Raw genomic sequence first — 17,084 nt, forward strand, 5'->3', positions numbered from 1 at the left:
TGGTCCAGATTCAGGTCCAGGTCTCACTTTACTCAGGAACATTGCAAACGTTCAACAGAGAGGACACTCATTCTAACAATGTGGGTAAATTTCAATATCGATTTCAGCAATGGAAGGACAATATTTGAACTTACTATGCCACCCAATCTCAGACAATGATTGTGAGCACCTCGAGCATTAGAATGGAGATTTGGCTCGAGTACAAGAGCTGTATCATCTGAACACTCTAAATAGCAATCTATAAATTCCTAAACAAACACCTGCAGCACAGGGCAAACAGATTCATCCCCAGGATCTCTTCAGTCCTCTCTGCTGAAATTCAAATGCAAACTGAAGTACACTTTTTGGGGGAACCAGAATTAGTATAAAATCATAGAAACTTTAAGGACAGAAGGAGGCCATTCATGCCCCCTGCAGCTGTGCCACCTGTTTGAAAGCTAGCCTCCGGGCGCTCCGGTTTCCTCCCACAAGTCCCAAAAGATGTACTTGTTAGGTGAATTGGACATTCTGAATTCTCCCTCTGGTTAATCGAACAGGCGCCGGAATGTGGCGACGAGGGGATTTTCACAGTAACTTCATTGCACTCTTAATGTAAGCCTACTCATGACATTATAAACATTATATTAATTATTGTTTCATGCAGTGCATTCAAAATCGTAACAACTCCGAGTAAAAATGTGATTCTTGTGGCCTTTGCCTTAAATCAATGGCATGAATTATGCGCTTGTCGGGGCCTGGAAGCAGGCACGAAATTTGCTTCCAGCTGCAACTGGCCCTGGAAGGTGATTTCTTGCTGGCTGGTCTATTAATGGGCAGCTGGTGTAAACCACGGGCTGAGAAAGTGGGACGAGGATGGGTGCCGAGAAAAGGGAGGGTGCGGGCTGGCACTTCTGTTGGACTCCATCAAGGTGGGCAGCTGCCTGCAGAGCCGCCCCAGGGAGTGGGCAGGCTTGTGCAAATTAAAAGTGATGAAAAGAAAATGGAGCAAACCGTGTCGATGCAACGCAGTCAAACACCTGACAGCAGAACACGGACAACTTCTGCTTCTCAGGTTTTTTTTACAAATTAAATTGCGTCCCAGACATTTCATCCTGCCCTGGATCGAGGTTGAAGCGAAAACATGGAAGGCCTCCTGGCGGATTGACCTGTCAGTCAGTCATAAAAGTGGATGGACCACGTAATGCCGCTTTTAATCGACTCCTTAATAGATTTAATTCTCGGCAGGCGTGTTACCGACACGTGACAGCAGGTGTAATCCAGAAATTACCACCTTCAACATGGCTGATGATTTGTGGATAATTCCCCGTTCTCCCACAAAATATTCTGCACCCATTCAGCGATGTCCTTTACTCTGGAACCAAGGAGCCAACAAATCACGTTAGCAATTAAAGATATGCCTGTCTACTCCCCGAGTACTCAATCCCCAAATAACTGCATTTCTACATGTGGCTATGCTACCCCTGCCCCCATGTAGTCATCTTCCCCATGTGTGTCATGGGCCTGTTCTTGACTGCAATCCCCCTGATATGTCATCACCCTCTGCAGCATTCAGCACCGAGAACTGGTTTCGAAATGCCGCACTCCGGGAGGATTCCAGCACAGCCCGCCTCTTCCTACCCTGCGGGATGGCAGCCCATTCGCTCCCCTCCTGAACACTCCCGCCTCCGGGAAAACGTGATCTGGGAAATGCTCAGCCTCCCACATATCCTGCAGCGGTTCCTGCTGTTCTCCAGGCTCCGAAGTTCTGAACTTCAGATCAATCAGCTGGAGGCACTTCCTGCACACATGGTTATCCAGGACTCACTAAGCAGCCTAGAGTTCCCACTTGGCAGAGGAATTATTGGCAACAGGTCTCAGCTGTCTCATCTTATTATCTAAAAGACTAGTTATGCTACATATGGTATTTGTATCTGCTACTTAATTTTAAATTTCTGTCTTTAGATCGAATTAATCATTGAATATTTAGATATTTATAGTTGCCTCTTCCACCTATGCACCAAACCCTGTGCCCAAGTTCTGAGCCTTTCCACACCTCTTGCTGATATGCCTTCAGAAACACACCAGTTGCAAGCTTAGATTGGGCTGGATTCCTGATTCTGAGGCTATCTCCTGACCCAGGCGTGGGAACGGTGGAGTTTTCCCCCTGTAAATTAGGTGCAAAAAGGCCACCGATCCTCTGTTTGGCTAGGGGCTAGCAGTCAAGCAGCGTAGAGCACCCGGCTCTAGCGGCCAATACGGCCCGGAGAATTGCCGGGTCCATGGCCGTGTATGGGCATGGCGGTGGCCTGCACCGGCCGCGCCGTGCAACATGGTGCCGGCTGCGCGTGGACCTGGCCTGCAAAATAGTGCCCCCTTCTTTGGCCGGCTCGCGAGCCCCTGACCACCCCCCACCAGTGCCCCCCAGCCCCTGACAAAGCCCATCCTGCCCGCGGATCAGCCCCCCCCCCCCCCCCCCCGACTGTGGCGGCGCTGGACTGAGTCCGCAGCCACCACGCCGTGTTCACGACAGATGATAGCACACGCCGTCGGGAACTGGGCCGGTCGGGGGCGGAGCATGGGGGGGGGGTGGGCCTCTGGCAACATCCTAAGGCCGTCAATACGGCACACACCGTACTCTGCAAGTACGCCGCTTTGGAGGGGGCGGCGCATTGGGAAAGCGGCACCACCCCCAATTTCGGCAGGAACAGGTATTCTCTGGCCGATCGCCGAACACAATTTCGCCGTTGGCGACCGGAGAATCCCGCCCATTATTCTTTGTCTGGTTGTTGATTCTGCAGTGTACAGTCTCCAGGTCTTATAATGCCCTCAATTGACAGGAAGTTTAATGTTATCCACCCGATAATAGTTCTGCTGTTATTCTACTTGTAATATCGTATACAGTATAATTTTGCAATTTTTTCAGTTAGCCTACTTTTTATCCTGTTCAGTAAATATGAATATTATGCATAATTTTGTAATGAAAAGTTAAAGGTGCTCAACACATCACAGGTGTACATGACCATACCAAAATGAGAAGCTGCCCAAATAAAGTTTACACAAAGGATGAGTTTTCCCTGGTTTATTGCAGAGGAAATGTATCTCAGTAGAGGAAGGATACCCTCAATACGGAAATGAGGAAATAAGTTACAGGATGTGTACATGTGCGTTCTATTAATGATGAGCACAGTTGGAACAATGGGGAGCGCAGGACGACATGCAACAAATATGCACGTGCATATATACCCTATAGGTATATCAGCACAATCCTCACCAATGATTCATCTCCACATTTCTGATGATGTGTCACACAACTGGGACACGTCAAATAATTCACGGCGCATAACTATTTCCTTAAATTCAAGATTTACATAGAACATAAGAACTAGGAGCAGGAGTAGGCCATCTGGCCCCTCGAGCCTGCTCCGCCATTCAATGAGATCATGGCTGATCTTTTGTGGACTCAGCTCCACTTTCCGGCCCGAACACCATAACCCTTAATCCCTTTATTCTTCAAAAAACTATCTATCTTTATCTTAAAAACATTTAATGAAGGAGCCTCTACTGCTTCACTGGGCAAGGAATTCCATAGATTCACAACCCTTTGGGTGAAGAAGTTCCTCCTAAACTCAGTCCTAAATCTACTTCCCCTTATTTTGAGGCTATGCCCCCTAGTTCTGCTTTCACCCGCCAGTGGAAACAACCTGCCCGCATCTATCCTATCTATTCCCTTCATAATCTTATATGTTTCTATAAGATCCCCCCTCATCCTTCTAAATTCCAACGAGTACAGTCCCAGTCTACTCAACCTCTCCTCGTAATCCAACCCCTTCAGCTCTGGGATTAACCTAGTGAATCTCCTCTGCACACCCTCCAGTGCCAGTACGTCCTTTCTCAAGTAAGGAGACCAAAACTGAACACAATACTCCAGGTGTGGCCTCACTAACACCTTATACAATTGCAGCATAACCTCCCTAGTCTTAAACTCCATCCCTCTAGCAATGAAGGACAAAATTCCATTTGCCTTCTTAATCACCTGTTGCACCTGAAAACCAACTTTCTGCGACTCATGCACTAGCACACCCAGATCTCTCTGCACAGCAGCATGTTTTAATTTTTTATCATTTAAATAATAATCCCTTTTGCTGTTATTCTTACCAAAATGGATAACCTCACATTTGTCAACATTGTATTCCATCTGCCAGACCCTAGCCCATTCACTTAGCCTGTCCAAATCCCTCTGCAGACTTCCAGTATCCTCTGCACTTTTTGCTTTACCACTTATCTTAGTGTCGTCTGCAAACTTGGACACATTGCCCTTGGTCCCCAACTCCAAATCATCTATGTAAATTGTGAACAGTTGTGGGCCCAACACTGATCCCTGAGGGACACCACTAGCTACTGATTGCCAACCAGAGAAAACCCCATTAATCCCCACTCTTTGCTTTCTATTAATTAACCAATCCTCTATCCATGCTCCTACTTTCCCCTTAATGCCATGCATCTTTATCTTATGCAACAACCTTTTGTGTGGCACCTTGTCAAAGGCTTTCTGGAAATCCAGATATACCACATCCATTGGCTCCCCGTTATCTACCGCACTGTTAATGTCCTCAAAAAATTCCACTAAATTAGTTAGGCACGACCTGCCCTTTATGAACCCATGCTGCGTCTGTCCAATGGGACAATTTCCATCCAGATGCCTCGCTATTTCTTCCTTGATGATAGATTCCAGCATCTTCCCCACTACCGAAGTTAAACTCACTGGCCTATAATTACCCACTTTCTGCCTACCTCCTTTTTTAAACAGTGGTGTCACGTTTGCTAATTTCCAATCCGCCGGGACCACCCCAGAGTCTAGTGAATTTTGGTAAATTATCACTAGTGCATTTGCAATTTCCCTAGCCATCTCTTTTAGCACTCTGGGATGCATTCCATCAGGGCCAGGAGACTGGTCTACCTTTAGCCCCATTAGCTTGCCCATCACTACCTCCTTGGTGATATCAATCCTCTCAAGGTCCTCACCTGTCATAGCCTCATTTCCATCAGTCACTGGCATGTTATTTGTGTCTTCCACTGTGAAGACCGACCCAAAAAACCTGTTCAGTTCCTCAGCCATTTCCTCATCTCCCATTATTAAATCTCCCTTCTCATCCTCTAAAGGACCAATATTTACCTTAGCCACTCTTTTTTGTTTTATGTATTTGTAGAAACTTTTACTATCTGTTTTTATATTCTGAGCAAGTTTACTCTCATAATCTATCTTACTCTTCTTTATAGCTTTTTTAGTAGCTTTCTGTTGCCCCCTAAAGATTTCCCAGTCCTCTAGTCTCCCACTGATCTTTGCTACTTTGTATGTTTTTTCCTTCAATTTGATACTCTCCCTTATTTCCTTAGATATCCACGGTCGATTTTCTCTCTTTTTACCGTCCTTCCTTTTTGTTGGTATAAACCTTTGCTGGGCACTGTGAAAAATCACAGTTTGGCATCCAACTTCCACAATGAACACCAAAAAAATGAATATTGCAGGATAGCTTTGTTTTCCAGAGTTTCACAGAATTAATTAGCTCGTATCCAACGGGCACAGTTATTGCTTTCCCGCTAAATATTCCTGCTGATGTGGAGATACCGGCGTTGGACTGGGGTGAGCACAGTAAGACGTCTTACAACACCAGGTTAAAGTCCAACAGGTTTGTTTCAAACACTAGCTTTTGGAGCACTGCTCCTTCCTCAGGTGAATGAAGAGGTGGGTTCCAGAAACATTTACATAGACAAAGTCAAAGATGCAATACAAAACTTTGAATGCGAGTCTTTGCAGGTAATTAAGTCTACAGGTCCAGATGGAGCAACTGGAGAGAGTGATAATCACAGGTTAAAGAGGTGTGAATTGTCTCAAGCCAGGACAGTTGGTAGGATTTTGCAAGCCCAGGCCAGATGGTGGGGGGGGGGGGGGGGGGGGGGGGGGTGAATGTAATGCGATATGAATCCAAAGTCCCCGGTTGAGGCCGTATTCATGTGTGCGGAACTCGGCTATAAGTTTCTGCTCGGCGATTCTGCGTTGTCGTGCGTCCTGAAGACCGCCTTGGAGAACGCTTACCCGAAAATCAGAGGCTGAATGCCATTGACTGCTGAAGTATTCCCCGACTGGAAGGGAACATTCCTGCCTGGTGATTGTCGCCGGATGTCCGTTCATCCGTTGTCGCAGCGTCTGCATGGTCTCGCCAATATACCACGCTTCGGGAAATCCTTTCCTGCAGCATGAGGTAGACAACGTTGGCCAAGTCACACCACGTACCTGGTGGGTGGTGTTCTCACGTGTAATGGTGGTACCCATGTCGATGATCTGGCACAACTTGCAGAGATTGCCATGACAGGGTTGTGTGGTGTCGTGGTCTCTGTTCTGAAGGCTGGGCAGTTTGCTGCAAATAATGGTTTGTTTGAGGTTGCTCGGTTGTTTGAAGGCAAGTAGTGGGGGGGTGGGGATGACCTTTGAAAGATTTTCATCTTCATCGATGACGTGTTGAAGGCTGCGAAGAAGATGTCGTAGTTTCTGTGTTCCGGGCAAGTACTGGACGAAGAAGGTACTCTGTCGGTTGTGTCCCGTGTTTGTCTTCTGAGGAGGTCGGTGCGCTTTTTTGCTGTGGCAAATTGGAACTGTCGATCGATGAGTCGAGCGCCATATCCCGTTCATACAAGGGCATCTTTCAGCGTCTGTAACCCTCCTCCTCATCTGAGAAGATCCTGTGTATCGGGAGGGCTTGTCCAAAGGGGATGGGCTATTTAATGTGCTTAGGGTGAAAGCTGGAGAAGTGGAGCATCGTGAGGTTATCCGTGCGCTTGCGGTAAAGCGAAGTGCTGAGGTGACCATCCTTGATGGAGATGAGTGTGTCCAAGAATGCAACCGATTCTGGAGAATAGTCCATGGTGAGTCTGATGGTGGGATGGAACTTATTGATGTCATCGTGTAGTCGTTTCAGTGATTCTTCACCGTGGGTCCAAAGGAAAAAATGTCAGCGATGTAACTGGTGCATAACGCCGGTTGAAGGTCCTGTGCGGTGAGGAGGTCTTGTTCAAACTTGTGCATGAACAATGGTTTGGACCCACGGTGAAGTGGGGGTGAGACCCATGGAGGCACTGGGTGAATGAGCAACCTCCACACGGTCAGTGACCCGGGGCCGGGAATGAACCTGGGTCCTCGGCCTCGTGAGGCAGTAGTGCTAACCACTGTGCCACCATGCCGCCCCCATTGTAGTAGCTGTTTCAAATTAGTTTTTAAAAATAATATTGAAAAATATATATAATTTCAGAATATTTTACCTTCTCCCTTCATCCCATGTGTATGTCCTAAACTTCTATTTGCTCTGTGCAAACGTCTTTAAAAGTGATTTTATGTTAGCACTTTCAGTTTCCTGCTTGGGGTGGGAATGGTGCCTGTGGAAATACTTAATAATGTGATTGTTTGCTTGGAAAGTCTGATGACATGACTGTTGCTCCACAGTGTGGATGCCCAGTGAGGAACGCTGTGATCAGCTGCAATCCCACTGCACAACCTTACAGAATCACAAAGTTGTTAGACTTTGCTGCCACAGACCTTAATAACCAAGGTCAGCACGGTAGCACACGTGGCTAGCACTGTGGCTTCACAGTGCCAGGGTCCCAGGTTCGATTCCCCGCTGGGTCACTGTCTGTGCGGAGTCTGCACGTTCTCCCCGTGTCTGCGTGGGTTTCCTCCGGGTGCTCCGGTTTCCTCCCACAGTCCAAAGACGTGCAGGTTAGGTGGATTGGCCATGCTAAATTGCCCTTAGTGACCAAAAAGGTTAGGAGGGGTTATTGGGTTACGGGGATAGGGTGGCAGTGAGGGCTTAAGTGGATCGGTGCCGACTTGATGGGCCAAATGGCCTCCTTCTGCACTCAATGTTCTGACAAGATACCGAGTCAGCAACACAGGAGTATACAAGGCCAGAAGGGAAAACAAACAGTACACCTGATCAGCCTAGGCATTCAAAAAGTTTGCACAGCTTGCGACCTATATCCATGGGTACAGCGAAGGTCAGTGGCTCACTCACCCGGTCTCTTCTAATACTGCTGTATAATGTTAAGTTAAGTGGAACAGAAGAGAACCCCAAGTGATTTTCCTTTCCTCCACGTGATGACTTATCATCGTAATGCTGAGATACATAATCCACAGGTGTGAACCTATGTCCTGCACTACTTCAGCACACAAAATTCATCCTCATGTCCTCAAAGTAAGAGTGAAAATCCAGATGCATTAATTCACTTTGAACCAAAGACACATTTGCTTCCCTATTCTCCTGGGAAGGAAATTCATTCATTCTTAAATATCTGCATTAAGCTGCAAATGTTGTTGATCTCCCACCATACTTCCAACCTTTTACTTTCATCCAGCTCTCCTTCTAAAAGAATGGCTGGATTAATTCCACCAGATCTATGTCAGCTTTTGCAAATCCATATTCCTTCACAATCGCAGGTCTAGGAGACAGCATATTCTGATTAATACTAACTACAGGAGCAGAAATAAAATTATCGGGACTGCTTCAATTAGTACTCCTTTTTACACATTTTGGTTTCATTTATTAAAAAAGTACACATTTTTGTTTGGATAGAGAGTGCTGACAACTTTATAGATAAATGGCGTGAGGGGAGTTGTTCAGCTTGACAGTGCAAGTACGCTGCAGAAACAAATCAACAGATAACTGTTAACACTGGAGTTTCAAGAATTCAGGCATTTTAACTATGCATAAGATAACTAAGTTCACGCCATTGGCATCATCAGGCTCCTCCAAAGTCTTACGGCAACAGCATCATCCAGACGCAGAAGTCATCCTAAGCGCTAACACCAACAGAGGATCCGTGGGGTTCCACGATGGAAAAAAGTCGGCGCCACCACACACACACTGATTCCGGTACCGGTGAGGGGGTAGCACAGGCGCCGGGTGAAACATCCGCGGAACACATGAGAAACGGTGGGAGAATCGCTGGGTCCGTGCTGGACATGCGCAGGGCTAACAAGCTGCAGCCGCGCGCACACTTACACCCCCCACACACGCACCAATCGCACCCGAAAAGATGGTGCCGGTTGTGCTGGACCACGTACCAGGCCACCCTGACCCCACGGCCCACCTCCCCACTACCCCCAACCCCAGCCCTGGCAGAAGACCCTGGCCAGCGGCACGACTGTCGGTGACGTATGACGGTGCTGGACACTGTCCGTGTGTCCTCTCTCTATCTCTGTGGCCACCACGCCAGGCTCATGACGGTTGAGACCACACATGGCCCGCGCCATCGGGAACTCGGCTCATCGGAGGCAGAGCATCGTGGGTGGGCCTGATAATGAGATGCAAATGTGGTCGTAACTGTGCGTGTCGCAATGACAGGAGGCAGTGCATCGCGATTAAGCGCAGAACTGGCACCTGCCGCGATTTTGGCGTGGGGAGCTATTCCCCGCCCTGCCGTTCCTGATTTTGGGTCAGGCAATGGAGAATCCTGCCCATTGTTTGTAAAATCACAGAATGTTCAATCCAAACGTGGTCCGCTATCTTACAATATAATAGACAATATGTAAATATTAACAGATTAAACATCACTTCTGCACTACAGAGAAAAAAACTATTTGCTGATAATGGAATAAACCCACAAGTTCCACTTTGTAATGTAAATTAATGTAAGTTGGAGCACGATAAATGATTCTGAAACTCAAATGAGTTTGATAAATATTTTAAGGTTTGATCCCACATTTCAGGTCATCAATTGAATTGTATAATATTCTCATCTATGTATATTTCTCTCCTCTGCTAATATTTCAGTAAGTTATAAACAAAGCCGGTAGTTTTACTTGTAAATTCAAAGGCACTGCCCAAAAGATTTCAAAACACTTGTTAATATTATGTTTCTAAATGAGTTTGCATTAGTCTCCAATAGTGTATAGCAATTGGATAAATGATAAAATGAGGCCTTTTCAATCTCCATTAGAGAATTTCCCTCTTAAATTTCTACTTTCTAAAGCTCTTATGAAAATGGCAACATCTCCAAGCTTGCGCCTGATTTTATTTAGCGCTCTCAATCAAATGGTGAAACATTGACAGGCCAGAAACAAAAATGATTTACAGTAGACCCAAAATATTTATGATTTTGTTGACTGGTAACCACGGTGACATACAGCTAGCTATATTAAACTTCTTTGTTCAATCCATGTCTTAAACCATATATACAGGAAAAACAGCATGTTGCTTTGTGATGAAGTGGATCCATAAATACTGGGGAATATTTTTAACCTGGTATAAATGTTGAATATAAACGGTGAAGATTATAAATTTGAATTTGCTAATCTATCAGAACTATGAATTGAAGCAGCACAGAAATATCATGTAAATATGATATAGTAGACTGGTCTCAGCAACTTCCCTGAGTTGCTGGCAGATATTATTCTTTAGATAGAATATTAAAAGAGGCTATATTGATTATTTGTGACTAGGTACCTGAGTAATTGGTCCATTCACATACATGAACAGAGAATCCACATCCACCTGGTGTGCAAGAGACATTTAGAGTGTTGTTGTAAAGTGCTGCAGTAAATCAACGCTTTTAACTCCAATAGAAATCTTACAATACACTTTGCATTTTTGCTGAGAGACACCTGCTTAATGGAACCCCAAAAAACACAGTTGAGACAATTGTGTAATATAGGCTCTGATATTGGTGCAAGGGAGCACAGCAGTGTGGGGAAACATAGCAAGGTTGATGACATAGAGATCTTGTCAAATATAACACCAGAATAGCATTCAATGTTTTTTCTCCTGTTTTCTGCCTAACAACCAGCCAGCAACCCAGAGTGACAAGCTGGTCCACTTGGACTGTTGGCAGCAGGAGAAACTAGGGAAAGATCTCCAGCAATCAGGAATGTGTGTGTGGGGGGGGGGGGGGGGGGGGACTGAGCTAAACCTGAGCTTGTAAAGCTGGGCTGGTCGACAATTCCAGCAGGGGGGAGAAGAAAAAAAAGGTGCCAGAACTGAAAGAGAGAAGGGGAAACTTGTCCTTGAGGGGCTGTTGTGGGGTGTGTGTGCGGGGGGCACTCCAATTCCTCCTGGCCCAAAAGAATTGCTGGAAAACCATGTAAAAACCCTCCATGCAGCAGCTCCGACCTCCATTTAATTCGTGGGCTTACCGAGGTCTGGGTAAACCAGGTGGCAAGTGTTGAAGTAAAATCAGGCTCAAATCCGCTCTGCAAGAACTTGATTCAAATATGTTACTGAAGTGTCCTGCCCCCTTGGGGGAAAGACACTTACAAGACATGAAACCTGCTCTTGTAGTAATGGCAATTGGCGCAGGCAGGGCGGGTCAGAGACTTGTTCCCCATTTTCTTCCCACATTTACAAAAGAAACCCTCCTCTGTCATGAGCGTTCGGGGAGGGGGGGGGGGGGGGGGAGAGGGGTGTATGGGGAGGTGATAATACCCAGGCTATTGTCTCTCCTGTAGCGGTTCAAGAAGGCAGCTCACCGCCACCTTCTGGAAGGTCAACTAGGAATGGCCGGCGCCCACATCCCGTAAATGAACAACAAACAAATGTAGAATGAGTATACACCAAGAATTTAAAGGCCACATTTCACCCCCCACCCCCCCCGCCCACTAACATTTCCCCCCGATATTAAATGTGGTCTGATGGCGTATTTCTGTCAAGACCATAAGCTATCCGCAAGTGTTTCCACTGGCAACCAGACCATCACAAAGACCTCTCCACATCAAGCCCGGTTAACTTGTCCTCTCCATTGGCTGCTCTTGGCCTGGCCAATTTCTTTGCTCCCGAGCTGCTGAGCATGAATGTAAAGTAAACGATCGCACGCACATTTCACTCAGCATCAAGTCTCTGTTAATATGAGCACCGACCTTCTTTGGACCAATGGGTTTTGCACAAAACAGAACAAATTATTACTTTATAATATAAACATACCATTTTAAATAGAAAATGTTAGGCTAAACAACGTGAGGCTTGAATAAAACAAACCGCAAGTGATTTACAGGAAAATAAATTACCTCTTTATATTGGACTAAATTAAGCACTTGCCCTCTGATCTTACAGGTCAGATGGTTTGACATTATTTAGTGGTTCACGTCTCTCTAAAGCACTTATTGTAAATGTGAGCTATTATAAATTATTCTATTGAGTTTCAATCTACATACATACACAAATGTCTTTTTATCTCAATCAATTTTCTGCTCTAATTATCTGCCTTCATCATTACGCTGCTGATTCATGCTGGAGTACCTCATGCAAGTGGTCATTCGACAGGTGAGAGACTGCCCACTCAGGGCGGAATTCTCCCAAAAGGTTACCCTCATTTCGAGCGGGGAAGACGTTAAGAATCCTGCCGGCTGTTCTGGTGTGATTCCCATCGCAATCCACCCACACTTCATTTTTTGAGAGTTTGGGGTAATTCTCGTTGGGAAAGAGAACCATAGAATTCTTACAGTGCAAAAGGATGCCATTCGGCCCATCAAGTCTGGACCAACCCGCTGAAAGAGCACCCTTCCCAGGACCACTCCCCCGCCCTATGCCTGTAACCCCAACTAACCTACACATCCTTGGATGATAAGTGGCATTTTAGCATGTCTAATCCACCTAACCTGCACATCTTTGCACTGTGGGAGGAACCCGAAGCACCCGGAGGAAACCCACCCAGACACTGGTAGAAAGTGCAAACTACACTGGTAGACAGTCGCCCAAGGTCGGAATTGAACCCATGCCCCTGGCACTGTGAGACAGAAGTGCTAACCCCTAAGCCACCATGCCATCCAGGCTGGCTACTCGGAGATTGGGCACCCTTTTTAAAGGGTGCCTCAATCTCCAGACAACCCTCGAGCCCCCACCCCCGACTACTCACCATCAGAGACTTCCCCCTCAAAATCACAGGTACCCATTTCACCCCCCCACCCATGCCCCCCTTTCATGGCCATGTACACTCTCAGGCCCCATCCCTTGACAATGCCCCTTGGCACCCTGGCAACTTCCCCCTTGCATACCAGTCTCTTGTCAGCCTGGCAGTGTACTAGTGCATCGGGAAGCCTTCTCTAAACCCACTGACTATTTAAATCCAGTGCATTAGACTGCGTGCAAGCAACCTCCTCGAGAGAGGCAGGTTGTCAATTTCAAATTATGAATTACTCAATTAGCATAATCGAACATGACGTTTGCAATTTAACTGTGAATCCATGGTTTCATCCAGGAACTCGACAGCGAAAGCAAGGCGAGAGCACGACTGCGATTGAATGGAGCTGAAGACAAGGCAGGGAAATACGTCAATATGTAGCAACATCCCAGCCCTGTTTTCCTGCCTGTTTCTCGGGAAACCTTTGTTCACAGCACTTGTGCTGAGGGGTTATTTTTGCAACTTGAGATGTGAACCAAACTTTGGAGGGTTGAAATAACAACAGAAAATGTTGGATAAAACTCAGCAGCACCGGCAGCATCCGTGGAAAGAAAAACAGAGTTAAGGGGTGCGATTTAACCACTGCGCGGTGAGATCCATGTCGGTTAAATAGCATGAAAGGCCAAAATCGGGATTCGCGCCGGATGCGAGTCCGTTTGTCATCTAGCTGGCTTGCTCCCGATAGCGAGTTCCGGACCACGCCCAAATATGGCGAGCGTATAATTAACCCTAATTTGCATTAATTTCCATCTCATTGGCGAGAAAGCCGAAGAATGCAATGGCCTCCCAGAAATTCACTGGCCTTCCAGCGGGAAATCATGCTGGCGTCGTTTAGTACTCGTTTCTAAAAACATGAAGCTGACACAATGGCTGCTGAGGGGAAGTGAGTTGGTGAGTAACCGTTTCCATTTTCTGGAGTGCAGCTCAGGGACACTGGGGCTGCTGCCCCAGTGCGCTGGGGGGGTGGGCTTGAGGGGTGGTGGGGGGCGGATGCCTACCAGATCGGGCGGTGGGGGCCGTGGGTGGGGGGTGAGGTGTTTTTCATCTATGAGGCCTTTGAGCCATCTTTAAATATAGTGGATACCCATAGCAGAGGCAACTACAGCTGCAGCCTGTCTGTCCCACCAAACACTTCCAGGACAGAGGCCTGATCTTGGTTATATGCTGAAGGTCACTTAACTCCCTTTGGCTGTGAGTGGCCTTTTGCTTCACAGCTGAAGTCTATTTTGTTTTTTATAAATATATTTAGAGTAGCCAATTATTTCTTTTTCCAATTAAGGGGCAATTTAGCGTGGTCAATCCACCTAGCCTGCACACCTTTGGGATGTGGGGGCAAAACCCACACAAACATGGGGAGAATGTGCAAACTCCACATGGACAGTGACCCAGAGTCGGGATCGAACCTGGAACCTTGGCGCCGTGAGGCTGCAGTGCTACTCACTGCGCCACTGTGCTGCCCCAGCTGAAGGCTATTGTTAATAAGGAATTGACCTTGTTAGTTGTGAGGGCACTTCACAGCTGCAGGTTGTGTTTGCTGCTTGCTCCTGCTGGTGGTTGCAGATGCCTGGAGGCTGCTGTTGCTTCCTTCCCTTTCTGTAGCCGGAAAGAAGGACAATTTTCTCTAAGATACCTGGGTCCTGAAATACTAAGCTCAGGGGAGCATGAGAGTCCAGAAGGCAATCCGGTTTAAAGCAAGAAGTCGCTGCAGGACCTGGTGCATGACATTGATCCAAATGGGCCACCTGACGACACCATTGAAGAAATGCTTTTGTAGATTGGTGATGCTGTTGTTGCTGATGTGATGAGTGCTGCATGTAAGTGGCACGTCACTGCAGATTAAACACGCTGGAAGACAAGGATGTTCAGCTGCACCTTGAGCGCCAGTGGAATATGTGGATGCCAGGATTTGGTAATTGAGGTAGTCCCAGTTCACCCAGGAATATTCATTAACTGCAAGGACTCCCACTCCAGCAGTGCGCGATACAATGAAAGCCATAGGACAATGACAAGTTTCACTATGCAAGCCATCAACGTGCTGCAGAACCAGTCCAGGTGCTTACCTCTTAGCCAATTTCATAACCACTCTGCCACTGACTCTTTAATATCACGGGTTTCAGTTTTGCTAAAATCCTGATGTGCTATTCAATCAAATGCTTTCTACAGGTCTATATACACAACACTAACCTGCTACCTTCATCATGTCGCTCTGTTATTTCATTAGGGAACTCAGTCAAGTTAGTCAAACATGTTTTGCCTTTAATAAAACCATGCTGGCTGTCATTTTAACTCTTATTTTTCCAAAGGACTATTAATTTTATTTCAGATTATCGCCTCTACCGAAGTTAGGATAACTTCAGTTTTGCCACTACCGAAGTTAGGATAAATAGCCTGTAGTTGCTGGGTTTATGCCTCTTTTATTTTTGAACAGGAGCAATACAGCAGCCTGTCAGTGCTGACATGTGTCAGCTAGAATTATTTGCTCAAGACCTTGGGCAGAATTCTCCCATGATGGGATCAATGATGGGCATAGGGGTAGAATTCAGCACGAGGCCCAAAACTGGTTGTACACCAGTGTGAAATTACAGAGCGATCTTCCGAACGTGTCCACCATGGAAGGTCAGGAATCCCGCTGAAGGCCGACATAAAGCCAATTTGCATCCCTCTAATGGAGCGCATAAAAAGGACCAACTGGAATCTTCACCCCCATGCCCGATTCCTTGTTACGCCGGTGGGAAATCACGTAAGTCCAGAACACGTCTGGACTTAGGAGATTTACTTAAAGATGGCCTGGGACTGCCATTGAAGTTCAGGATGAAGGCAGAATGACCCTGGGACACCACAACAGTGGGTGGGGGTAGCATCTATCAGGTGGATCTTCCAGCTTCAGTGTCTTTGAGGAGGTCCACCTTCTTTCTTCAGGAGATCCATCTTTCTTCTTGAATGGTGGTTCAGGGATGTCGGGCAACTTTTCAATATGGCACCCCGGTATGACAATTGAACATGTGCCATCAAGCCGTCCCCAGATGCAAAACCCCTCCAGATGCAAAATTAATTATGTCGGATATGGAAGATATGGCGCTGTTTCCTGTTGGCCTCCACAGCTGGAAACACTCTCTGCCCCATCCCCGACATGGGACTTAGTCCCAGATGGGAGATTTCCGCCCTTTGAGCGGGGATTTGCACCCATAATCCTCACGAGACAGAAATATCAACTGAGCCAAACTGACAAGCATTGGGTGATTATCGTCACCTGCAGCACATCTAATAATAATAATAATATTTATTGTTGTCACAAGTAGGCTTACATCAATGCAATGAAGTGACTGTGAATATCCCCTCATCGCCACATTCTGGCCCTTGTTCGGGTACACTGAGGGAGAATTCAGAATGTCCAATTCACCTAACAGCACGCCTTTCGGGACTTGTGGGAGGAAACCGGAGCACCCGGAGGAAACTCACGCAGGCACGGGGAGAGCATGTAGACTCCGTACAGACAGTGACCCAAGTTGGGAATCGAACCTGGGACCCTGGCGCTGTGAAGCAGCATGGGAACATACTTCCAGAAAGACTGATTTTTGATTATAAAAAGCTGAAGCTCAAACATTCTAGATCAGCACAAAGGACTTTCCCTCTTTAAAATGTGTACGGAAAGATTTTATGCAACCAGACCTGTGTGCCTCACAGCTGAAGAATACCAGAATGACTGCACAGAGCTGGCATACAACACTTTGCTGACAACTGCTCACAAATGGCTTGTTGGGAAGTAAAATTGAGTGAGGTGGTTAACCCACATCCACTCACTTCTGATAAAGTGCCTTGATAAGAAAACCATATAGTTATAAGCTGACAGGAGAGCCAAGGCCAAAAAAGTTGATGAACAGGAATGCAGTTTGCTCCGCTGTTGGCAGCTCAGTGCTTTGTGCAGGATTCCTGAGATGTTATTGTCCATTGCTCGATTTTCAAGCAAAAATTTCCATTACACATTACACTGAATAAAGTACTTCAAAAGTACTGTAAAGTGCTCTATACATCCTGAAGGATACTGCATAAATGTAAAATCCTTCCTTAAAGACACAGGCACTTCTTTAAGCTACAGCACAGCGGCCAAGTGAAAAAAAACATAATTACAAAGAAGAATCGGTCTTAATCAACTTTAAATAAGTTGA

General features: G+C 46.4%; 1 protein-coding gene across 1 annotated transcript in view; it reads right to left on the reverse strand.

Moving 5' to 3' along the window:
• gmds (GDP-mannose 4,6-dehydratase) overlaps nt 1–17,084 on the reverse strand; it is a 677,745-nt gene that overhangs the window by 462,706 nt on the left and 197,955 nt on the right. The window lies entirely within an intron of this gene.

The sequence above is a fragment of the Scyliorhinus torazame genome, chromosome 6 (genome assembly GCF_047496885.1).
Source record: "Scyliorhinus torazame isolate Kashiwa2021f chromosome 6, sScyTor2.1, whole genome shotgun sequence".
NCBI classification, from domain to species: domain Eukaryota; kingdom Metazoa; phylum Chordata; class Chondrichthyes; order Carcharhiniformes; family Scyliorhinidae; genus Scyliorhinus; species Scyliorhinus torazame.